Source organism: Pyrgilauda ruficollis, unplaced genomic scaffold, assembly GCF_017590135.1.
Source record: "Pyrgilauda ruficollis isolate IOZ18807 unplaced genomic scaffold, ASM1759013v1 scaffold152, whole genome shotgun sequence".
NCBI lineage: Eukaryota > Metazoa > Chordata > Aves > Passeriformes > Passeridae > Pyrgilauda > Pyrgilauda ruficollis.
The window spans coordinates 435,599-462,322 of record NW_024513877.1 but is presented as its reverse complement, the minus strand read 5'-3'; positions in this window follow the sequence as shown (position 1 = coordinate 462,322).

The window sequence follows — 26,724 nt, the reverse complement described above, 5'->3', positions numbered from 1 at the left end:
ATCAAAGACATACATCTGAATGTGGGATTCCGGGAACCGAGGAGCAGATACACATCAGGTCCCGGACAAGGCTTTGTCCAGTGCAAGACAGAGAATAGACACAGCACGAATACGAAGAACTCTACGGAAGGACAAAGAGACTCCGCCGCAGGCAAGAAAAAGAGTATAAAATTCGGACGCTGCCAAGCGGCATTGGTGAACAGAGGGGATTCGGTGCAATAGAGTCCAGATCTGAGTTCACCCAGCTCCGATCCCGGGGTCGGTGCTGCCTTTGATTGTTGGCCGTCGAGACTGTCGAGACTATTGGTCGCAAATACATTTTTTTTTATTATTTTTATTAAAATTGGTTGGATCAGTTTTTACCTATAACAGGTATAATGATTAATATATATACTGCAGCCTGGTAATTTCTACTTTAATGCAATCCTTTGCTCTGTTTTGAACAATGACATACTTAGTGAAAAGATTTTTGTCTGTTCTATCTGAAAAAAAGCTGAATTTCAGCAATTTTAAAATACCTTCAAGAAGCTGGGCTGCAATGCCACAGTATTTCACAAAAAGTCTCCAGCTACACTAGACATAAACCTAGATCATCAGTCCTAGTGACAGGAGCATCTTAAATATTCCTGGTATACTTCCTCTTTTTGACCAACACTAGGTAATTCCTTGTAAAATATAAAATTCTGTCTATCATGGATGACTAAAACTTGCCACTCAAGCATTCAGAAATCTATATGTCTCCTTCATGTCAGAGGTATGTTATTTTACTGCTGTTTTTTCTTCAGAATCCCAGCTGTTGGGCATTTGTGCCTTTCAGCTGTTAACAGTGGCGGAAGGCAGACAAGCATTTAAGAGCCAAAGTTTAGGGACATGGGGTGCAAGAACAGAAGTGCAAGGTTATGAAATAATATGTCAGATGTGGGAGTTATAAAGCCCACAAGCTAGCTTTCTGCTTGGGAAAGCCATAGTGACATGAGAACAGATGTGAGTGGTAGGTGTTGTGCTGAACTGGGTGGTCAGCTGGTAAGAGCAAGTGTTATGTGAGGAGTTGCTAGTTAATGCTTGTGCATAAGAATTCTTTATTTCCTATGGTACTGTTTTTGATTGATTACTGTTCCTTTCACAGAACCTGAATGTGATCTGGATGAACAGCAACAAGTTTCTCAAATCTCATAAGTGAAGATCACATGATAAATATTCCTACAGCTCTGCCTGACAGGAACTTCATATCCAATGAGACCTCTCTGAGATTTTGTTGACAGCTACTTCAACTCAGAAGGCAAGGGGAAAGTGATGAAAGCAAGCTAATCTGGAAACTTGATAGAGACATTGTAGAACTGTAGTGTATCACTTGCCATCCCTAACATTTCCCACAGTGGAGATGAAAGGAGCTTATGTGAATGTCTGTCAAACAGAAGAAGCTGATATGGTGTACACCATAACTCTGCCTTGCAAAGCATAGCCATGCAGAAGTTATGTGACAAAACAGATGTAAAATTTTGAAGAGAAGTAAGCAGATGAGGGTAAAATGTATCCAGGGTCTGTTCCTTCTAGCTAGACCTTGGAAACCAGAATTAGGGAACAAATGTGCCTTTATATCAACTAACCAACCTGTTGTGCCACAGCTGAAGAGCAGCATAGAGCATCCTATTTACCATATAACTCCTTGAAACTCAAAACCCCATCTGAAATCATGCCAGGATGGTTGCTAGGGCATCCATGTGTGCAGGCTTTGCTGGGTATTTCTGCATGCTTTAGAACAATCCATGAGCAGGGCACTCAACCCTCAGGCTTACTTAAAATTAATGACTATGTATTTTCTGTTTTGTCTCAAAAACCATGTTATTTAGTTCACCAAACAAATATATATCAAATTTTTACACTGTCAAAATAAAGCACAGAGCATATGCAAACTGGTCCTTTATTGTGGAACCCCTGGAAGGTTTAGAATTTTCCCTATACCATTGTCAGGAACATTTGCATAAAAAATTTGGTTTATACAAGATAACAGGACAAGACAAAGAGATAAATCAAAAAGATACATCCAAAACTAAGATTAATTACCAATGCCCTGTAGATCAGATGTGAACTTATGATCTCACAGGTTGGTCTTCAGTTCCTTCAAACTCCCTGGAAACCCCAACACAGTCACCATTTTTTATATAATTTTACACATTTAAGTAAATAACAATAGCACCCTCCTCATTTTTCATCTTTGTTATTTCAACTGTGAACTCTTTGTACCCAAGCCTCTCATTTCATGCTAGCACAGCAGGACTCCCATGTTCACTGATGTCTCTTTGAAATAAATTCTAGCTCTTACCAGATTTAACATGAACCTCAGCTCACAAATAAACTCCTGTCCTTTTTTTCTGTGCTTCCCAAACATATTGAACACCACTTCTAACCTTTTTGAAAACAGTGAATTTTGTACTATTATTCAGTTTTCTGAAGGCCATAAAAGAAAGAAAACTAGTATGAAATACCAGCACATATTGTCCTGGATCTGCATTTCCTTAGACTATATGGCTTTGAGCAGATCTAAGTAAATGACATCATCTAACTTTCTGGGTATTTTTTTTTCGTCACTTTAGCTTATATCTAGGAAGGAAATAATAAGGAATGGGCTACAGCAAGTTAAATTATTGAAATATAGTGAAAAAAAAAGCCTGCTGACAATAAAATTAAAAAAAGATTGTTTCTAACACAGGATGTCTAGTTGTAAATAATTTCAGATATTCAAACTCTACTTTTTCCTACCCCTGACCCATTTTCTAAAAGCTTAAAAAAAGTTGCCAAAGGAAACAAAGGTTTATTTTTCATGGAACTTGACATTTTTTTGTCCAGTACTCTGTAAAGGAAAAATGTCTGTTATCTACTTGAACCTTTTTCCTGCCATGTCAGTCTGATGAGAAAAACTGCATCTTGAAGACAAAAAGAACCGGGGGTTGAAAACAACACAAGAGACTGATTAACACTCTGTTGTTATCTACCAAGTGTCAATAACAAAATGCTACTGAGCTCCTGCATTGCTTTCTTCTAAATTTCCAGTCTCACACCTATCACTTCTTAAGATAACTATCCATCACAGAGTCAAAGTGGCCAACAACTGTGTGGTCCCTTGATAAGAAATAGTGACACAATTTTTCTTCTTCTCCTCCCACAGACTGCAAAAAATGGGCAAGCAGCAGGTTACAATAGCACAAGATGGATTTGAATGACTATCAGTATCACTATCAGGAAAGTGAGCACAGCTGCAGAATAGCCTAAAGAAACATTTTAGTTCAAATCAAAATCTGAAGATATGTGCAAAATGGAAACCTAATCACTCTGCTTTGAAAGGATTTAATGGTAGTCTCAAAAGTTAGTTATTGCATATATTGAAGGCTTATTTATTACATGCTTTACCTTATTAATGGTAAATTATTTCAGAAGTCAGGGTACAGCTCTAATATTACAGCTACAACTAATAGCTACAACTAATATTACAGCTACAACTATTAGCTACAACTAATATTACAGCGGAAGAAAGCCCAGAAGATAGAGAGTATTAAATACTACAAAATCCTGTCTGGAAGCACAAGGCATTCTCCAAATGATTCCATGGCACAACACTTAGAAATGTGGAGTTATTAACATGAAAATATGAAACCAAATGTACAAATAATGAAGAAAGGAACCTGGAACAAATTCACCTCTGCTTCAAAAAAAATTCATTGGAGATCATTTTATGGAAGATTAGAGCATATATTTTCCCAACAACAGGTTATTGAAATTTGTTCAAGCCCTCCTATTTGTCAAACAGCTTCTGCTAAAAATCTGTGGAGATAGACCTATGCTCATAATGTGGTGTTTCAGTTAGGCCAAGGAAATGATATTAAAATAGACTGAAACATAAAGCACATATAGTGATTCAAAAGGAAGACGGGTGTTATGATAGTTACCCTCAAGCCAGAAACTATAGGTGAAGTTAATTGAGTCTTGTGGTTATTCCAAAAAGAAATCCTAGTAATATAACATAAATACAGTTCTAAGTTAGTCAAATGACCTTAACTTGCCACCATAGTGAGACCATGAGAAGAATGCTAAAACCCAACTATCTTCATGCATGTTTTTTTAAATTCACTCCAGCACCTGAAGAAGGAGTGAGAACAATTTTTCTGGTCTTCAGATCCTGCAGTGAAACAAGCTGCCTCAGCTCCTTTAGGACCAAAGCATTCATGACTTCATCCAGGCAAGAGCATGCCCCTCTGCACATGTGTAAGGAAGGTGGAATGGGGTTAATTTTGAGGAAATAAACATGACCCCTGCTAATATGGGAACTTGGTGCTGCTGCTGTATGATCCCCTGATACTGTTTTTATTTGCCAGAGTTCTGTTCCTCTCTCTTTTCAGCTTGACTTCCATTTGGGACAAGGACTGTATTGAACAGAAGCCACTAAAATCTGGATTTCATGATATTGATATCCATGTAGGAAAGTAGGAGGCTTAAAAAAAAAATCCTCAGGGTGGCTTCACGCCTGAAAATTATTGTCCTTCATTTGCTAGTCACTCCCTCATTCTGGTATCTTTTGCTCTCAAACTAACAAAAACTGCAAATGAAAAGGGTGTCCTCAGAGAAAATAATGTAGTACAGTTCCCAGAATTGTTCTGCTCATAGAGCATGGTCCAAAGCAGAGTATTACCAGGCTGCAGAGGCATGAGACAAGCAGATGAGGTTCAACTTGTAACCTGTGGTGAGAAAAACACATAGGTCTGCCTGTTTTAACAGTAAGTAGTGCAGTACGCCAGCACTTTCGTGATGCATTATTCAGAGAAAAAAACCTGGATGAGTTTGAAGAGTGAAGATAAAGAACTGTGATGCAATTTAATAGTGCAAAGTGCAACAGCATGAAGTTGGAGGCTAAAAGTAAGAATTTCTGCTATCACCTGGAATTTATCTGTTGGAAGTAAGGAGGAGAAAGACTTTGTTAGACTAACTATACATTTTAAGATTATGAGTTTGCAATACTGTTAAAAAAAAACACCAAACAACTGGTAGGTGAGATATTCCTGTAAAAAAAAAACCCAGATGAATGCTCTCCAGCATGTAAAGCACCCATGAAAATACATTTGAAATAGCATTCATGGCTGTGACCAGCCAGCTGAAATGTTCACCAGGGCTGGCACAAGGACAGAAGCAGCCTGCTAGGGCAGACTGAGAAACCAGGAGCCTGGCTCCTGAGAGGGAATAAAAGGCTCTGGCTTCTTTTAGTTTGCAAAACTTGAGGAGGGGTGTGACTGCAGTCTATAAATACGTAAGTAGTAATGAACAAGTGCTTGAGAAGGTCATTGTTGGCACGAGAACATATGTATATAAACTGCAATGAGTATGTGTTTGTAATCAGAGGAGTATTCTCAGCTATTGGGGGATTCTGCAAACCCTTTCAGCAGGAGTGGAGGAGTCTGAAAACTCAGCTGTTTTCCAGACAGACATTTTTAACCCTCTCCTAAGGTGGCCACATGACCTAATTGTATATATTGATCCAGGAAGTAGTTTTCCAGCAATAAATCCAGTAATCCAGGGAATTGAGCATTGAGCCCTCAGCCCTCCTGTCATCACACACCTGAGGTTCAGGAAGCATAGGCCAAGTCATATACTGGGAGCACACAGATACAAATCAGGTTGCATCCAGTTATGTTTCACTGAGCAGGCAAGGCTGAAACTGCCCCCTAGAAATCACACAAGTTCCAAGAAATTTACAAGAAACTTACAAGAAGCTTACAAGATCTGCTAAGGGAAGCAAAGACAACATATTGGTTTCCTTTCTCAAGCAAATTGCTTCCCATTTTCCAGTTTTTTTCACCTCTTTTAAGTGTATTGAACTTCCAAGTAGTTTGGAATTGCAGCTGAAGTCTAAACTCAATTCAGCTTTAACTGAGTTAAAAACCAACAGGGAAATGATAATTTCTTTTTATTTTCTGAGTCCCACTTAGTACAGTACTCCCTTCAATCACTCAAGGGTGCTTTATTTAAAATTTCCTTGATGATTGCATGCCAAAGTGATCTTTGTCCTCTTTTATACACCTCCTCAAGGTAGGACAAAAATGTGACCCTGAAAAAAGGTGAAAGAAAAAAGCGCCCGTTTTTTTAAATTTAATACAAGTCTCTAGCATTGAAATAAAATCAACTACCACTGTGGGACCTTTGAAACTGTAAAATTCTGCCTCATCTGGATAAAGTAATAATATAATCAGATTGTGTAAAAGCAACTGACTATTGTTGGGACAAACAAACAAAAGCCATGCTCTAGCTCTCAAATTAGTATTAACACTTTGAGTAAGACATGCAGATATCTTTCTGATAAATGGCAGAACCATATGAAACATGCATCACATAATAATTTTTCAATTTTTAAATTTTTTTTTAATTTATCATACCAATTTAACTACCTAATTTTATTTACTACTACTCCTGATCACAAAGCAACTTCAGACAGACAACATTTTTTTGATGACATGAAGAAGCTATAAACACTTTCTTCCTCTTTTTAAATGCCTGTTTTAATTCACCAGAGCAAGCAATAATTATTAATTAATGCTGAAATAATCCCATTTTAAACCTTGCTTACTTAATGTTGTATAGCTAAAAAAAGGTATTTTACAAGAGTGAGGAAGGGAAACATGATGTATTAATATAATTCTGTCTTGCCCTACACCTTTTGAGAGATCCAGGGCACAACACCTCGAAACTATATTTTCAGCTCTGTTTGAGCTATTTCATTGGAGTTTGTTAAGACAGTAAATACATCAAGTTGGTTTCCAAGGCATAATCTCTGTCAGAGATGAGTATTCCTGTTTTCTACTGTGTCCTGGTATCTCAACCAAGACAGGAGAAAAGGCATAAAATATATGAGGCCCAAGCAGAATACATTGTATGAATATTTAAGAATAACCCACATAAGTCAATTATATCTTTGCTACTTATAACTAATAAGGCTATCTGTCAAACATTCTTCCTAAAAAGCCTTCATACTGTACCCACTACCACTTTCTTTCCCTTCCTTTCAGACATTTACCCCTGTAGGAATAGCTAGGTATACAGTACAGTACAACCACTACGGACATAAGTTACATTTTGTACTTCATTTGATCAACTATGTGTTTCATAGACAGGATTAGAAAATGTATTAGAAAATGTATATTACAGCCTAAGGATCCCATCTTGTGTTCCACTTTTCCATACAGATGTTAAAAAAAAAAAAAATTAAAAGGGATTTTTAAAGTATTTTTACCAGTAAACCATTGCAGTGTTAACATTGCCAATATTATAGCAACGCATCTTCTCTCTTTCTCTCTTTAGATTTTATTTAATGCCTTGTGAAATACTTGCATCCACATAACCCACCCTTGCCGACTTGACAGAAGATTAATGGTATCATAATGTTCTTGAGAACAGAAAAATGTCTACCACCCTGGTGAATAATCTCTCCTTTTTCACATTAGAAGTGAGATGGGAACTCCACTGGAGAGAAAGGACAGCATGCTATGCAGAATTGGCATGTAAGCACCTGTTCCCCCACTGCTAATTATGACATGCCTATCCCGCAATGTTAATCAGAGCTTCCACTCTTATGCATGGGTTGGTGTGGGCTTTAGGATTTGCTTGTCAGGGAAAGAGAGTATCTTTGTCTGTTTCTCATGTTCTTGTCCATTTTCCTTGTTACTAGTCTCTGCTTTTTTGCTTGTTGATGGTTTCAATGCAATAAAAAACAAAACAAAACAAAACAAAACAACAAAACAAAAACCAAAAAAACCAAACCACAACAACAACTTTTTTCCTGTCCTTTTTTTGTTCTCAGCCTGGTTGCCTGGCTCCATTTTTTCCTTCTCTCTCTCTCCCCATCTCTCCCTCTCTCTCTCACACACATACTTCCTTTGACCTTTTCCCCTCATATTCTCTCTCTTTTCTTTGTCCACATTGGCAAGAGGTTTTAGCTTATGCTCTTTTATGAACCTTCTGCTTCTTCTTATTCAAACTTTCTGGACTTGATTTGCAGCTTTGGTATTCTTCCTATCCTTCACATATGTGCAACACAGGTATAAAATACTACCATTTTCATTTATGTTGCTTGTATATGTCAGCAAAGGAGAAAGCAGAATGTGTCCTTCAGCAGACCTTTAGGAGTGTCAGATACATATAAGCAAAGTCTGTGTTAGTCACCAATCACCCCTATTCCATGCCTGATTTCTCACAAACCCTTATGCTATTGCTTAACCCTCCAGCTCTTCACTGCTCTCAACAGTTCCTTTAATCCAGATTTTCTTCAAAAGAAAGGATGTTTCACTTTGATTTTAGGGATTTTTTTTACTCTTTTTTTTCCCCCAGTTTCCAGACCCTTGGACAACTAAAAATACCCACATAGACTGAACTAAACATACCCACATAGACTCAGGTATCTGCATGTCAGTTTTACCCTCTCAAGCCACGAGCACCGCAAGAGTGACTGCAGACAAAAAGAGAAACTTTACACATTAACATTCCTTTAATGAACAAAGTTACATTGCATTTTGCTCATTATGGAGCTTTTCTGAATTCATCAAAACACCTGATGACATTACAGGATCAGAGGTTTTGGTGACATTCTGACTAGGGCCAGATGTACTCTGAAATACCTTCCTCCTTTTTAACTTCCAAACCACTTTAAAAATAAATAATTCCAGCAGGAAGAAAAAGCTGAAGTGTTAAGTGACAAAAATCCAGCATCAGATTGTTTTGAATGATAGTACCAGCCCTGCTCTTCCATTGCCACTCCTGCTCTAGGTGTGTTGTAAGAACAGCAGGAAGGCAAGCTCTTTGGGAGGATTCAAGTACGTGGCACCCCACTCTCTGCTCCGGCTCTGTGTACAAAATACCTCCAAAAATAAACCCAAGACCCATGAGAAACCTTTCCTAACACGTTTTTAGCCCTTTTTGCCACAATTTCATTGTCAAGCTCTATCACCCCTTTATATATTTAGCTGTTGCACGTTTCACCACAGGCTGCTTTGAAAGCTGCTCATTCCCATGTGTGTCCCTGTGATAAATTTTATCAGTGCTCAGCTAGAGGGTTTTCAACCAGGCAGCTGCACTGTGGCTTTTTATCTGTTATTGCACACTCCAACCAAAATGATTTTTTTAAATTAACTTAATTTAAATTTTTGCATTTATGTCTCTAGATGTAGACTCATCAGTCTGTGCTCCCAGAGGAAGCTTAGGTGGAAACAAAACCATGGAATAAAAATCAAAACCATGAAATAAAAATGTTATTGGGATAAAAGAAACAACAAATCATAATTAAAAACTACTAGCAGCTCTCTGCTTCTTAACACCAAAAATGTGCTATCTGCTTTCTCACTTGTCTCTCCAGTTGCACTCATATACACAGCTGTCTGAAGTGGCAATGACATTGTTTTCTCTACATTTTAATTTACTCATTTTAAGTAAAAACTGTTGTCAGTAACACCTTCATTTAATAGAACTGCCTACAGATACTGAGGAAACTCAAGACTAAAAGACATTTTTGCCTGTAATCAATGATAGCTTAATATCTATTTTTCTGTACTATGTGTACCTATTTTTTCTGTACTGTCTGTACCTTTTTAACATATATCTTTATTTGAATTTGATTTTTAATACTCCTCCAGAAGTTTTCCAATCTGTGGCACATGTTAGAATATATATTTAGTAGTTCTTCTGTGTTCTTTAATAATTCTGTTTAGAGTTCAGAAATGAAAATATCTTCCTGAAATGCTCACTGAGGTTTGTCTGCCAATACAGGTATTTTGAACAGGATGGATGAATTAATAACATATAGTAGTTTTTCAGTGTCCATAAGCAAATTGTAATGATTACCTGAAGGATTCATTTTACTTTTTTAAACTAATTTAGTTTTTTTCTACATGGAAATAATTCAGTCTTTTTTTTTCAAGTTTCGTTTCTTAAAATTTAACATCCAAAAAAGTATATGGCAAGTAAGATTTTGCCAGGTATTTATGTGTCCTCTGGATTTTAAGGCAATGTTTATATAATAAACTCATCACAAAGGAAGCAACTGTTTAAATAACACAAATTTATTTTTAAGTTGGCATTATCCAAATGAATGACTTGATAATGTTGGGATTCCATCAAATTTATGAGGGGGTCTTGGGTTTTTGGGGTTTTTTAAAAATTTTTTTTGTTGTTGCTCTTCTTCTGATTTGCTCAATTAGATTTTTAAATTGGGTTCATCCACTGCCAACTTTTTCACCAAAGAGCTACTATGGCTCTGAGGTAGAATTATATATAAAAATGTATTTTAAGAAGTACTAATATGCATGTGTGTGTATCCATAAATATATTTAACTCAATCAATATTCTTTTAAAACACCTCAATATTTAACCTAACCTTATTATGTATTTACCTGGTCTATCTTCCATGTTTACCTAAGTAATTAGACATATCTCTTGGGCAAGCGCTGTAGGTTTGACACCCTTCCATGGAAGTGTCTGTGAGTTTGCTTTTAGAAGAAAAAGATTGTTTTGGCTTCTTATGCTATTTTTTTTTTTTTTTTTAATACATAACATTATCCTCCTCGTCCTTCAAAAGAAACTGCATAAATAAATGAAAAAATATTCCCACTGTCCAGACAGTTTTGGACCAGCATTCAGGAAGAGATTTCACCTTTTAAAAACAGGAATTACCCTGTCCTCAGAGGAAGGCTTAGATTCCCAACTGAAGCAGAAGATGCAGTGATGACTATTGCTAGTGGACAGGAAATAAGCTAGAAGCATTATACATAACAGTGAAAAAAAAAGTAAATATTAGGAATCTCAATGGAAAGTTAAAATAAAATAGATTTTTAAAGATTCAGTGCACTTGTTTAGGGATAGATTCTGAGGAAACAGAATCTTAGCTAATTAAATTGATTTTTAATGCATGGTGTCCTTGCGTCATCTTTACTTTCCCATCTAGTGAAAGTAAGGCCATGTGCCATGGTGATTACCAAAACCTAAACAAAAACGAAGTATCTCTAAACTAGTACCAGACTGAACAAATAAAATGTGGAGACTTGCTGTTCAAAATATGTTTCAGCAGGAATTGTGGGTAAATGTGAATTTATGTAGTAATGAACTCATGGTACAAAAGCAGAACTTACCACAATTCAGTCTCCAAACAATAGCATTTTTTGTGGGCTTCATCCTCAGAGCTGATGGGCACTTTAAACAATTTCCTTTCAGCTTCTAGGGGAGAAGAAAATAGTCAGCACTTCACAGGACTGAGCCACATGTTTAGAGTGAATACTAAGGAGGCAGCCAGGAGATCTAGACAAAAATGATGCCTGCACTTTGTTAGCCACAGCAAGACCTTGTATTTTGGACCTTGAGTACTGAACTTATTGTCAACTTGGAGAACTTTAAATATTCATGGTAGTCATCCTGGATACCTTTCTTAAGTCCACCTTCAGTTGCCACCAGTTTAGATTATGTAAATCCTTTAAGATACTCTGAATAATGATGGACAATTAGAGAACATTAACCAAATCTGAAACCTTTGCTTATTCTCTTCATCAACAAAATGATCAACATGCCTCAATGGAAAAAAAAAAAAAAACAGGGCAATCCACATCTTACAACATCTTTCTTTGTTTTTACCCTTTGGTAATGGATTTTTAATAAGATTGAGCCTAACAACCTTTGTAAATTGTAGTAAGAAAGGATTAAATATTAGTAAACAGGGAAGAAAACAAAATTTTGATAGATATTATTTGCCAAGTCTTTAAAGTAGGCACTGAAGACTGTGATCCTTCTTCATTTTTTTTTTTTTAATTTTTTTTTTGTGTTCAGTATCTAAAAAGTGTAGTATCTATGAGATGGAAAGCAGTATTTCATCAATTTGGGCGCCTATCACCTAATTCAGCCCTCAGTTATACTGTCTTTCCTCTAGAAATCAATAAGCACTCCACTGCTGCCAAAATCAAAGCAGTATTTTCTTAGTAATGTCAATATAATCTGGCACTGACTCAGTGATCATTATGGGTCCCTTCCAACTTGAGATGCTCCATGATCCCATGTCCTCTTTGGATAATACGATGACAACGCTGATAGGAATGCTGCTGATTATACTAATCCATAATCTGCTCTGGTTGATGAATGACAGCAAGATTTTGCCTTCTTGTCAACAATTAAATATATAAAAGATGAAAACCACATACATTTCCAGGCAGAATTTTTCAACTCTGAAAACAGTAGGATAATATGAATATAAGAAAGTTATGAATTGTAATAAGAAATAACAGGCACATATGAGTCCTAATCTCAGAAATATTTTGAGATTTAATCCACTGATATTAGTAAAGCATTTGTGTGATCCTTGAGTATCAAAGATAAAGTAATTCAAAATATTGGAGTTGAATGTCAGGTATGACTGTAATGCAAAACAAACACAGAGGATTTGATCTATATTTGCCCCTCCATGAGCTTTTGGAATATTTATATTATTCTTATTAATATACGTGTGGGAGATTTCTCCTAGAGTGGTTATTTGCAAACCATCTACAGCCTGTAATTTCTAATGCTGAAAAACATCTGAGAAAAAAAATCACAATACATTGAATTCATGGCTTTTGATGAATTTTTTCTAGCTATGCAGCACAAGGTCTTCAAGTACACACTGTATTTCAGTTGTACCCTCTTAAAAAATAGTAGTATATTATAAACAAATGCAGCTGTGTTTGGATCCCCTTCTGAGCTGCATATGAAATCTATAAAGCAACCGTCTTTCAGTTCTTGAAAATTACAATGCTAATTAAAAACTACATGGTTGATTCCTGGTTGCATGAATAAATGAGAAAGACTACTCCACTGAAATGGTTTCCTGAGAGACGGCATATGGGTTTTGCCCAACAAGATCTTAATAGAAGACTCTGAAGTTCCTGTCTGTCTTTCCACTTCTTTGTTGTTACTTCCAAGGTTTTCTTTCCAAGTTCAGGATCTTGCAACTTCTAAAACTTTTCAGCAATGTTTTAAAGATAAATAGATTGGTTCCAGATTGTCTGCCAGTCATGCTATATCCTGTGCTGAAACTGATGATATATGGATGAGAAGAAATGCAGGTAAAATCAAAAGTACATATGGTCAACATATATTGTATTCATAAGAAATAAGAATTCAAAAATCGGTAAAACACACTTGTCTTTTGAATCTATTGGCTTAAACTGAAAAACTCTGCCCCACTGAAAATCTAACATAATTCTTTATACCTCTATTTTTCTCACTGCAAACAGTGAAGGATAAAAATCATTTTAAGAAATAACAGAACATGAGAACTGGTGCTCGGCGGTATGATTATGAAAAGTATTTATTAGTATTTTAGTCATCTCATCACTCCATCCTAACCAGGTAGATCTAGCCCTCAGAAAGTTACCTGCGCTCATCATCACTAACTAGACATGATGCGAGATCTCACGATTTTGCCAAACAAGGCAAATTTGTGATGAGAGATGGCTTAAGACAACCATCAGTTTTCCATTCCATCATACATATCTATTCAGTTCACAGGGTATCCAGCTCCATCATGTAAACCTTACAACTGGTTGTCATAAGCTGGTATTAACTTTTATATGACTGCTGGTATACTAGTCAAAAGCCCTACCCATTTTTTTAATAGCATTTTATTCAAAGCTGCAATATTTGAAAGGACAATTTTCTAATACCACCTCTGATTTTGATCACTCTAACATACCCAGTGGGAGTGTTCCGTTTATTCTTCTTTCACCAATACATGGAAATGAGGGAGCATGGAGATTTAGAAACCTAGCTTTTGGCACAAAAAGTAAAGACGAAGCGTGTATTGACTTTGGTTAAACAACTAAGACACCTTCTGCCTGATAATTTGGACCACAATCATGCTTTCTGAACTAAAAATCATCTACTCTCACCACATCAGTTAATTTTTGAGAATTTAAACCATGACCACAGAAGTGTGAACTACCATCAAGCTGATGCTGAAGGCAACAATTATTATGACTATAATGTAACCAGTAACTGGTATTTGTGAGAGATGAATAAAACTTTGTTTCTCAGCCAAGAATTCACAAGGTTCACCCTAAAAAATGCACATAACATTAGACTGCTTCATTGCCGTGCTGCTAAGTTCCTCTACTCCCTGGGCAGGGGAGGAGATAGCACTGGCCGAACTGAAGGCACAGCAGCTGACAGTGGGCTGGCATTTCCCTGATGTGCCGGGGGCGTCCGGAGAGCGCCTCAGCAAGAGGAAGCAGTGGGCAGAAAAAAGGTGAAGAGAGAAATGAACACAGAAATTCTTCTCAGGGCCAAAATCCAGAAGTTTACTACCTCCAGGCAAGCCAGCTCAGAAAGAGCCCCAAGGCGCGTAAGGCAACAGTATATAAAAGGGTGGAACAATGGGGTGGGGACAACACAACAACCAATAAGGGGAAACTTAGGGAGGAGCATACTTGGGAGGGACACGCTGGCTAGCAAATAGGGAAGGTGGTAGGGAGGGACTCTTGTTCCTGATCCAATCACCCACTGCAGAGGGGAGAACTTTCTGGAGAAAGGGAAGGGGTCAGTGGGTGATGGACAGGAACTTGGGGAGGGACAAACAGAGAGTATCCAGGGAAACAGGGGAGGAGACAACAAATTGACAACCCTGGCAGGGAGGGGTTGCCAGGGGAGGAGGGGGAATCCCAGGACCTAACCATTTAAACAGGCGGGGGTAACAGAACAAACCAATAGAACAATGCACCACAACGCTTCATCGTGGGGAAGAGGCTCGCTCACATTTTGTTAAAACAAATTATCATATCATTCACCAATAGTAAGATAAAGCTGATCTGTATGACAAACAGCTGCTTTTTGTCTTAAATCATCTCTGGCCTTTTTGAATGCATTGCTCTTGTTTGATTGCTGCTCTCTCTTCAGATCCATAGCTACAATATTTCAGTTAATGAAACTAACTTCTTCAGTGCAGCAGAGGAGGTTGAATTTCATTCTCCTTGCTTTAATGTCCATGAAAGAAGTTTGTGTCAAATACAAGACGTACACTACCATGTCCACAGCACTTGTCAAGACAATGGGATGGGCACTCAGACTGCACTGGGTCTTTCAAGTCCTTGCAGATCATGTCTCAGTCCACAAAAATTTAAACAGCCTCAAAGCAGAAAGCCTTATCAGCACCATAACTAGGTACGTAGGTACCTCCAAACATGCCAATCATAGAACATAGGAGGGAGAGTTCAGCTACCAGAGAACAAATTGGATTCTCCAAAATAATGGAGGAAGGGGATTTTCAGTGAATCTTGGGATCTGGTTGCAACTTACAGAAGAGCTCAGTCTGCTCACTTTAGGATTGAAGGAGTGTGGGTGAGGAATAGAGCTCTGAAAAAGAGAGTGAATACTTACAGTGGCACATAGTTGACAGAGAGCTAGTAGTTAATAAGCGGACTTTACAAAGATAACATTTTTCTTGAATTTGTATTAAACATGCTAAGAAACCTGGTGATGATTTCCTTCTTTTAGTCCTTGCACAGAGCTAATATATCTCTCTGTACAAAAATTCTTGACTGCGAGGCTTTTATCAGCAAAGTTTTTTAATGCTACGGCTCAAAACAGCCAATGTCTCCCCGTACAAAGGAAGAAGGCAAACAGCAAAACCACATGGACAGCTTTTTGAGCTAAATCTTACCTCTTCTCTAAACTCATACCTGTCTGTAGTAAAGGTAGTCAGACAGACAGTCCATTCCCTAATGATCTCTGGCTCACAGAGATTCAAAATTCATTTTAGATTTCAGGCCCCTACTCTGATCACTGCTTTTGATTGCTACCAGTTAATAAGTTGTATTTTGCCAGTCAGTTCCATTTCAACCTGAGGAACATTGTTTTGGGGATGTTTTGTTTGATGTTTTGGTTTGGCTTTCCTCTTTGTGTTTCCAATGGAGCTAAAATTAGCAAAGTCAAACTTTGTTTAACTGCTTCTATTTGCAAAGCCAAGATATCTCAGTGCACCAAATCTTCAGTATTTTCGTATCAGAATCTGGTATGACATACCATGTATACTGTGGGATTAAAATTAAAATATTGGATGTTTTTTTTATATATATAGACATATTTTATTGGGTTTTTTAACATATTTTTGTAAAGATGTTAGAATAACAATGAAATAGTTGTTGAAGATCTTTAGTATTTAGGCTATCAGAGACTTTCCATAGCAATAATAAAAGTAGACCAAGGTTTAGGCCTTTATCCTATGAATTCCAGTTTCCTACTACTAGTGTACATTGACTGTATGTCATTGGAATCTTCTTCTTCACTTTCCAAAGGCTAAAAGCAAACATAGGTTTGGTTCTCAAAAACCATCTACTTGAACTCTGAACTATATAACCCAAGGAAAAATCTGAAACATAAGGCAATATCTATTTTTCCTTCTCTCATAATTGTCAATCATTCTGTTCATCAGAAATTTTCAAATATAGAAATATTTTCTCTAGTACCGTTACCCAGACATTATGGCTAATCCAAGTGCTGGCATAAGGTACGGTGAGGAACATCCAGGCAGCAGTGAGGACAGCACCAACGGAGATATTTTTCATCTTTGGAAAGGAATGGGGCTTCTGATAGGGAATATAAGCAAAAATCGTTATCTTGATGGTAGGAGGGGAGGGTTAGGGTTTCTCCTTCCCTGCTCCTTTCCTCTGTTCCTTCCACTACCCCCTTTATTTTTTTTTAATAAAAGCTAAGGGTGGGGGAGTGGGTATAAAGTTAGGGGTTTTTTGTAAGAGTTGAGAAAGGGCATAACAGGGTTTTTAGGGTAAAAAGGATAGTAACAGAGAACAATAACAGAGAATAATTCAGAGAACAATTTTGTTTTCAGGCTGTGTCTGGCCTACAGCTTGATGCCGCAGGATGTTGTTCAGCTTTCTGTTTTGTCTGCTGTCGCGTGATGGGATGGTCGTCTCCTCCGCATGTGGACATTCAGTGATGACTTTGTCTCCAGGCAGAACTGGTTTGGTTTTGAGGAGGTCTTGTGTTTGACTCAGGAGGATTCTTGTCACTGATTGTGGAAGTGGTATTTTCAGTGCCTAGGTATGGTTATATGTTTTTTCCTGGGTACCATCTTGGACCAGATGGTAGTAGAACACACGCATACCCTCTTCCCCAGGTAATCAGTTGGAAAGGTCCAGAAATTTGATGTGTTTCTGGGTCCTTTACTAGCACAGGTGGTTTCTCAATGAGCTTTGCTTGGGTGGTATTTGAAAAGTGGCGAAGTATTGGAGGGTCAGGCTCTGATGTTGTACAGTTCAGGAAGTTGATGACATAGAGTCTTGTAAAGTCTTTCAGCTGGAGATGTGATTTTTGTTTCTCTCTGTTGCTGATTGAGGACTCTTTTGAGGGTTTGATGTGTCCTTTCTACAGTGGATTGTCCCGTGGGGTTTCCAGGTATGCCTGTCTTGTGTTTGTTTCTGCACTCACTGAAGAACTCTTTTAACTTATGAGAGGTATAGGCAGGTCCATTGTCTGTTTTGATCTCCTTTGGTACTCCCAGGGTAGCAAAGGCAAGGAGGAAATGTTTTATGGTGTGCTGCGCAGTTTCTCCTGGATGTGCTGATGCAAATACTGCTCCTGAAAACGTATCGACTGATACATGCACATATTTTGACCTTCCAAAAGGTGCAAAGTGGGTCACATCTGTCTGCCACAGCTGGCAGCTGTTTAAACCTTGGGGATTGACTCCCATCCCCATAGAGGGTATCTGGTAGTTTTGAGAGTTCAGGCATGTGGCAACAATAGCTTTTCTTGATCTTTTGAAAGCTTGAACATTCTGATAAGGGCAGGCACATTTTGATGAAAAAATGCATGTGACAACTTTGCCTAGGCAAAGATATTAGGGATGTTAGCAGTCTCTATTGCCATGGCTAAGGTGTCCGCTTTCCTGTTCCCTTTCGTGATGATACCTGGGAGGTCAGTGTGTGATTTCACATACATTATACGGTAAGGTTGTTTTCTGTGGGAAATTAAGCATGTTAATGTAGAAGTCAATTGGTATAGCTTTGGAAACCTCTTTGAAAAGAGCATGTTCTGCTCTCATAGCTATGCCAGCAACATAAGCTGAATCAGTGACCAGATTAAAAGGTTTGTCTTTGAATTTCTCAAAGGCTCTGACAACAGCTGCTAACTCTGCAATCTGTGGAGATCCCTCCACTATGTCTATGTCAGATTCCCATTTTTGGGTCTTAGGGTCTTTCCATGTCATTACGGGCTTGTGGGATGACCCTGAGCTGTGACAAACACCCCAAGTGTGGAGACGTGACCTTTGACTCTATGTTTCAGAAGGCTGGTTTATTATATTATGATATATATTATAGTAAAATGATACATTAAAACGATACTAAAAGAATAGAGAGAAAAGATTCATCAGAAAGTTAGAAGGAACAAGCGTGGAATGAATAACAAAATCTTGTGACTGCTCACAGCCTCGACACAGGTGGCTGTGATGGGTCATCAAGTGAAAACAATCCACATGGACCAATGACAGATGCACCTGTTGCGTTCCACAGCAGAAGATAGTTATTGTTTACATTTCTCTCCTGAGGCTCCTCAGCTTCCCAGGAGGGAAAAATCCTAGCAAAGGATTTTTCAGAAAATATCATGGCTACATTTCACCCTTTTAAATCTATTAAATTAAAAGAAAAAAGAGTGGTTTTAATTTCTTCTACTGGGCCCTTGCAGAAGAGAGAACAAACACTTCCTGAGGTTCATCTGTTACCAATCAAAACATCAATCAACTGCTGATGTGGAATGGTCACGGAAATTCTTCACCTGTAGAACATTCAGGGTAATTCTTCACCTGTAGAACATCAAATTCTATCATATCACTAAAACAATCTTAAAATATAAGAAAATGCAAAAAACTCATGCAAAGAATGTTCATTGTTTCAAGTCGAAACAGCTGAATTTCAGGACAGAGTCCATGGATTGAAGATGTTTCTCTTTGACATCTCTGGAAGTCCCTTTTGGTCCTGAAACAGGCTTGCAGAATCCTAAAACAAAAAACTGCTAAAGAAAATCATCAAGAATCATCAAAAATCCATTGACAGTCATGAAACAATTCAGAGAAAATTTCTGGAATGCCCTGGCCACAGCCCTTCATTGAACAACTTGCGCTTTTCAATGCTTTTGAGCTGCTAGCTCTTTCAGCTTTTCTTTATTAATTTTTTTCTTTCTTTCTGTTTTGAAAGAAGAGGAGCAGCAGCAGAGGGCCTTTTTTAGGAACCTGCTGTGGCCCTGGTCCTGGTGGCCAGACCAGGGAACCTAGACCTGGCCCATAGAACGGTGGCCCTGTCCAGGCAGGGAGCTCCAAGCTCCCAAACCCAACACTGGACGAGGCGGTGGCCCCGGCACAGGGAAATGAGCCAAACGGCCCAGAACCAGCCCGTGAGGCGGACTCTGTGTGCTCACAACCTGGCAGGACCATGCTGCCAATGTCGTGAGAGCAGAAGTGACCAAATGCTTCCTCCCCCCAGAAGCACCGATGCACACCGGCAGCTGGGAGGAGAAGTTTTCTCAGGAATTTTCATTCCAGATCTGGGGGGTTTGTGTCCCCCGAGCAAGCGAGCAATGCTCGCTTTGCACTGTTTCTCTCGTCCCTGCAAGGCAAACGCCACTGCTCCTGGTTTCTGCCCCTTGCCAACAGCCCCATGCCCTCTAGGCTGGGGACCAGAGTCAGAAGCTTCAGGAGCCAACTGCCCCACGCCACTGGGGCGCACGGGGGAAAGCAGGCACTCCAAACCCCAGGGAGAAGCCCCCGACCACACGCGAAATGACCCGCGAAAAATGCTAAGTTTGACAGCAGCCAGCCGGGCCATGCCACAATCAGCTGTCGAGCCAGGCCCCCTCCACGGAGGGACACGCTGGTTGCAGGGTCTGATGCAAAGGACGGAGCTCCGAAAGCCAGCGGGACAGCTGGGGGGGCTGGTGAAGGCGGCACAGGTGCCGGGATCGGCTCTTGAGACGGTCCCGTGGGCTCAGCACTGTTCTCGGCATGCTCTTGCACTGCAAGTGGGTTGGCTGGGGGTGGCAAGAGGGCCGGGGGCGGCGGGATTGGCAGGGGTCGGCCCACGCCGGCGCCGCCTGCACCGTTGCGAATTCAGTTGCTGGCGGCGATGCAGAGGGAGAAGGCAGGGACGCAGCTCCTGCAGCTCCCAGGGACAGCAGCACAGCCGCAGGTCACGGCGCCGGGGAACCGTCGCTGTCGATCACATTGCCTGGCAACACGGGCGAATCCACGGGAGGCGGTGCTGCCGCGATCGGGACTCCGACAAACACTGCCGGAGACGACGGGACCGGCTCGGGCTGCAGTGGGACCGTGGGCGGGGCCGCGGAGACCGATGCCTCCCGAGGAGCTGGCCGGGGCGGGGCCGTCGGCCTGGGAGGCGGCAGGAACGAGTCCGCGCCCTCCTGGAATGGCGGGGGGGAGCAGAGAATCGCGTGGCAAAGCAAGCAGGGCCGGCACGGAAAGCAGCAGGGCCGGCTCCCCATCGCCCCAAAGAGAAAGAGCGGGGGGGAAAAGCGGCTTCATCTGTGCACGCTCCAGGGGCACAGAGAAAAACTTTTTCTCAACCGTGGGTGATGTGGGGGGCCTGGAAACCTGTAGTTCATCTTCTTCGACAGGTTCCTCTCCTGCCGTGTCTGGTGGGAAGGGCACGCGGCCCCGACACTCAGCCATGAGGTCCACCACAGCCTCCCTCCGTTTCAAAACATGGAAGAGGGCTAAGAACGCCAAAAAAATTTTCGGAAATCCAAAACCCTGGTCATGTGTCCACTCAAAAACAGACTGCATGAAATTCCAGATATCTAAATTGGGGGAGTATATCAAATCTGTAAAAAATCCATGGAATTTTGTCCATCTGAAAAACTCATAAAAATGTCTCTCCAACATACTGATTCTGTCCTCACATCCCCATCTGTGCCAGAGGTTAATAACTTTCTCATCTGATGCAGAAAACTGAACCTCAGTTTCCAAAGGTACATTTGCCCAGATTTCAAACACCATCCTGTGAAGGGCAGTATTTTCAGGAAGGGAAGACTGAACAGTACCTTGAGACAGTGTCCTTGAGGGTTCAGCAGCTGCACAGCTCTGCTGCTCTGCAGTCTCTGGGCATGACATCCAGGAAACTTCAGAAGGCTCTTCTGTCTTCATCCTTGGCTGTGGACGCTGCCCATGTTCAGGGTCCTGGTTCTTCAGCTCTAGGCTGGACTCTGTGGTCACTCTGTGGGTGACCTTCAATGCCACACACTCGGGTGTCACCAAATGTGATGAACACCCCATGTGTGGAGACGTGACCTTTGAGTCTATGTTTCAGAAGGCTGGTTTATTATATTATGATATATATTATAGTAAAATGATACATTAAAACGATACTAAAAGAATAGAGAGAAAAGATTCATCAGAAAGTTAGAAGGAACAAGCGTGGAATGAATAACAAAATCTTGTGACTGCTCACAGCCTCGACACAGGTGGCTGTGATGGGTCATCAAGTGAAAACAATCCACATGGACCAATGACAGATGCACCTGTTGCGTTCCACAGCAGAAGATAGTTATTGTTTACATTTCTCTCCTGAGGCTCCTCAGCTTCCCAGGAGGGAAAAATCCAAGCAAAGGATTTTCAGAAAATATCATGTATACACTGAGCCATCTGTAAAGATGGTTAGAGCTTTGAGAGGTGTTTTACTTCGAACTAATTTTGGGGTCAGATGAAAGGTTACATCACGATCAAAAAGCTTATGTTTTGGGATATGTACTGAAATTTGGCCTGTATAGCTATCTAAGACAAACTGAAGATTTTCATTGGTCTGGAGCAAATGCTCCAGGTCCCCAGTGGTCACTGGCAGGTATATGCAAGTGAACTCACACCCTGCAAGGGAGCGGAGGTGAGTTCTAGCCTTTTTTATTAGATGTGCCATAATTTCTTGGAAGGTGGTAATTGTCTTTGTAGGTTGGTTATTTGTAGAGATCCATTCCAGTATCAGTAAAGGGTCTTGAAGGTGAGTGTCCCATTGGAAAACCAGTCCATGGAACAGAGGTGCTTTTCTCAGAATGACAAACTGGAAAGACAGGCTGGGCTTGAAGTGATAGGCTTTGCCTGTGAGCAACGTACCACTGGCATATAGTAGGACTGTTCTTTAGACCTTGGGGAAGAAAAAGCCAGTGATATCTTTTGAGTGGAGCCTCTCTGTTAAGAGAGGGAACGGAGAAAGCAAACTGTGGAGTGTCCTGGGAATGCAGCAGAATGCTGAAGAAACAGTCTTTAATATCTATGATAGCAAGTGTCCAGTCTCTAGGCATCATCAATGGTGAGGGCAGGCCAGGCTGGAGGGGGACCCATGTCCTCGATGACCTCGTTGATTTTGCAAAGGTCGTGGAGGAGCCTCCACCTGACCAGGCTTTTGCAGTACGAAGACTGGAGAGTTCCAAGGGCTAGTGGTCTCAACGATATGGCCTTTGGCTAGCTGTTCTTCTACAAGGGCTTGTCGTGTGTGCAGTTTGACTTTAGAGAGGGGCCACTGTTCGATCCAGATCGGGTTATGGCTTTCCAGGTGAGACGAGGAGTATCTGGCAGTGCATGCTCCTCAGTGGCCCCAGTTAGAAATCCAGACTGGGAATACGTAGGGAAGCTCTCCATAGAATATCCCTTCCTCAAAGGATGATGGTGGCCCTTACCATGAATGGGCGGATAGTTGCCAACTTGCCTTCAGGCCCTTTGATGAGGATGTTGTTTTTGCTTCGCATAGAAACCATAGCTCCTCTGATCCCTGAAATCATGCCTGCTACCAGTTGTAGCTCCCAGTGTGCTGGCCATTCTGAGCGAGCAATAATGGTCATGTCTGCACCGGTGTCCAGCATCCCTGGTAGGTGGATCTTCTCTGCAGGTAAGACCGCACTCGATGATCGGCTTACTTGGTCCCACAACTTGTGCCCACATTGCTGTGGGGTTGAGAGGAAGCTGTTCCTTGTGATTCTTTGGGAGTGAAAAGGCTTGTGTGATCAGAGTTCCCCTTGAAAGGAAAAATGGTAAGTCTGTGTGGTACACCTGGACAGAGATTTCTTGTCCTGAGTGCACTGTTTGTACTTCTGGAACAACAAAGATTTCCTTTGGGGTATGGAGAGTGTCACCTATAATTAGGATGTCAAAAGGACCACCTTTTGACCCATGTTTTCCTGTGGGAACACGATAAACATGCTCATTCTTAAAGTCAATGGACAGAGCAGTTACCAGTTAGCAGCGGGTTCCCATTGCTATCGCTCTGTGTGTTGGATCCTCCTTCACAACTTGTGCCCACATTGCTGTGGGGTTGAGAGGAAGCTGTTCCTTGTGATTCTTTGGGAGTGAAAAGGCTTGTGTGATCAGAGTTCCCCTTGAAAGGAAAAATGGTAAGTCTGTGTGGTACACCTGGACAGAGATTTCTTGTCCTGAGTGCACTGTTTGTACTTCTGGAACAACAAAGATTTCCTTTGGGGTATGGAGAGTGTCACCTATAATTAGGATGTCAAAAGGACCACCTTTTGACCCATGTTTTCCTGTGGGAACACGATAAACATGCTCATTCTGCATATGCACCAGAAACTCCTTCTGCAATACCCTTAGCAACTGCTTGGGCCACTGTATCTTCAGTGGACAAGTGGCATGTACAGCTTTCCAGCATTTGCTCTATGGTAGGTTCTGTATCCAAAGGTAAGACCCTCAGAATTGTTTTACATTTCTCTTTCAATTACTCATGGCAAGCTTGCACAATTTTCCCGAATACTGCTGGTAGCACTGCTGATTCTGGGGTCTTTTGTAGGTGTTACGAGGGTATCTGGTAGGTGACCTGTCTGGACAGGACAGTCCTTTATAAAATGTCAAAAGTCTCCTCAGTGGAAGCAGCAGACCTGTTCTTTAGAAGCTATTACTGCGTATGCACCAGAAACTCCTTCTGCAATACCCTTAGCAACTGCTTGGGCCACTGTATCTTCAGTGGACAAGTGGCATGTACAGCTTTCCAGCATTTGCTCTATGGTAGGTTCTGTATCCAAAGGTAAGACCCTCAGAATTGTTTTACATTTCTCTTTCAATTACTCATGGCAAGCTTGCACAATAGTTCTTTTCTTGCCTCTGTGCTCTCTATCTGTTTTTCCAGAGCATCCTTAATTCTGTCCACAAATTTGATAAAGCTTTCATCTACTCCTTGTTTAATATTAGAAAAGTGTTGGGTAGGGATAGAATCACCAGGGGTAAGAAGTAAGGAGGTTTTTGCTGCCAGTAGCCACGTCTTGTAGTGTTGCCTTAGGTAAGGTATCAGCTTGATCAGAGGGTTTCTGCAAATCCCCTTCCCCAGCCAGCTGTTCGACTGTAAAGTTTGGCCTATCAGCATCTGCAGCATAGGTGTCTGATAATGTTTTTATTTGTCTTTTCCAGTGCCTTTCCCATAACATATATTCCACTGGAGAAAAAGGCAGTGGGCAATATTTTTAATATCATGGGGTACTAGAACATGTGCTGAGAACATAGCTTCTAGGAAATTTCTAAAAATATATGATCTTCTACCGTGTTCTTTGGCAATATTTCTTAGTTGTATAAGTTCTTTATTTGTGTTAGGTTCCCATGTCTTTCTGGTAGTAGGACCACCTCTTTTTCCCTTTTTATAATCTACTGGAAAGGCATTAATTCTCTGAGCCATTTGCCAATCCCCTGCCTGTGTTGCTTCCATCTTTGTTAGAGTCCATGGATCAATGTCCTCTGTAACAGAATCGGAATCACTGTCACTGCTGTCCTCAAAAGAGGAGTGAGAGCAAGCAGGCAGTGCCTTATGCTTTTTATGGCGTGTTGGAGCAACATTTTGCAGGGGTGCAGGTGGCTGGAGAGACTGTAAGGCAGCACGTGGCAGAACTTGGCTAGAGGGAGGCAGCAGTGGGGCTGGAATGGCAGCGCAATGGGTAGCACAGCATGCACAGGACTGGGGTGCGTGGGGAAGTGGAGTGGTCTGTGGAGAGTCTGGGAGGTTCCGTTCGGGGGTCCCTGAGGGTGGGTGTGTGGCTGCAAAGCCTGGGGGATGGGGGCAAGGGAGAAGGCGGGGAGAGGAGGCGGTGGGGTTGGAAGGGGGTGCTGTGGGTACAGCGTGGTTTGCTGGGGCTGTGGTAGGCAGGCAGGCAGGGAGATCCCCTGCTGCGGCAGGGACGGTATTGGGGGCAGGGAAACACGCAAGGGTTGGTGGGGGGGAGGCAGCAGGGATGGTAGGTGGGATTGAGGGACCCACAGCGAGGGTGGGAAGGATGGTAGCAGGGGTGAGGGGTGTCTCGGACCCGATGGAAACAGGCGCAGTTATACTCGGAGATAATGCAGAGGAAGGGTGCTCACAGAATGCCGTGAGTTGCGCAATGAAATTCGTGTTTGCTGTGTCCAAGGGGGAGGGTGGAGGATAGGCGGACCCCACTGGTGCAGAGGGGGTGGGGGGGAGCAGCATAGGGAGAGGGGTAGAGGGTCGAGCACTAGGACCCAGGGAAAGTGAACTGGGTTCCAGGACTGAGGGGGAAAGAATGTTATCAGCGCGATTAGCATTTGTATCTGTTGAGGGATATAACGCTTTCTCGCCTTCATCAGAAGGGGTTTGCACCGAGTTAAGTTTTTTTTGTTAGTTTTTTCTACGGCTTTGGTTATAGTGTGAAATACAGGGATAAACCGATTTACATAAAAATCTTGGTAAGTTTGAAGGGTATATATCCTGGTCCCAATTGTATCCCAAAAGGAGTTTAAAATCTCGTGTTAATATCCGGAAATTGGGAAGGAATCCATTTTACAAATTTTTTCAGGTTAGTTTTTGAAAGGTTACCTCTAGAAAAAGAAAAGCTGTTAGAAGATAGGATTTCTAAGAGTAGTAAATATAAATCTCTCTCATTCTCATCGTTGTAATGCACTACGTTTCAATCCCATGTCCCGTTCCCTGCCAGCAGAGAAAAGAAAATAAAAAGAAAAAACAAACAAACAAAAAAAAAAAAAAAAAGGACCCAAGAAAAAGATTTTTTGCGTGCAAGAAAGGCTGTTTTAAAACTTACACTTCTTCAGCGTGATGTGGGTCAAAGATCTGCTGGAGGGTGTCTGCCTTGTCAGTCTCCTCAGACAATCGTCCAGATGTCAGCGGTGAGGGTCGACTGACAGTCCTTCAGAAGAGTCGTGCTATAACGGAGGGCTTTTCTTCACGGGGTCTTGGCGAGCTACGGCAGTAACAATTTCAAGAAGAAGTGTTGCTCCAGAGTTGTTGTGCTGTTCGGGTCACCAGTTTATTGGCGGCTACCAGCCGGGCTATGCCCAGTGGGCTGCCTTGGCCAGGATAGCTCAGTGGTGCTCAGCACAGCATGTCCGAGTTCCCAAGCAGCTGCTAACTGCAGGCAACCTTAGCAACCTCAAGTGATATCAGCTCTTAGTGATTATCAGCTCTTTGTGATTTCAGCTCTTTAGCTTGCCGGTGCCGCAGCAGACGCTGGGAGAGAGAGGAGAAGCGCTGTGTGAGGTTCCGAATAATTATTTTTTAGGGTCTTCCACAAACGTTCTCAGTGACAGATCTACTGAACTGGGCAGAAGTAAGGGTTTATACACCTTACAGGGGTTTTGGAAATTGTCCAATAGTAAGGGTCAAGGGAAAGTGACCTATAGGCTTACAGAGAGATGAGCAC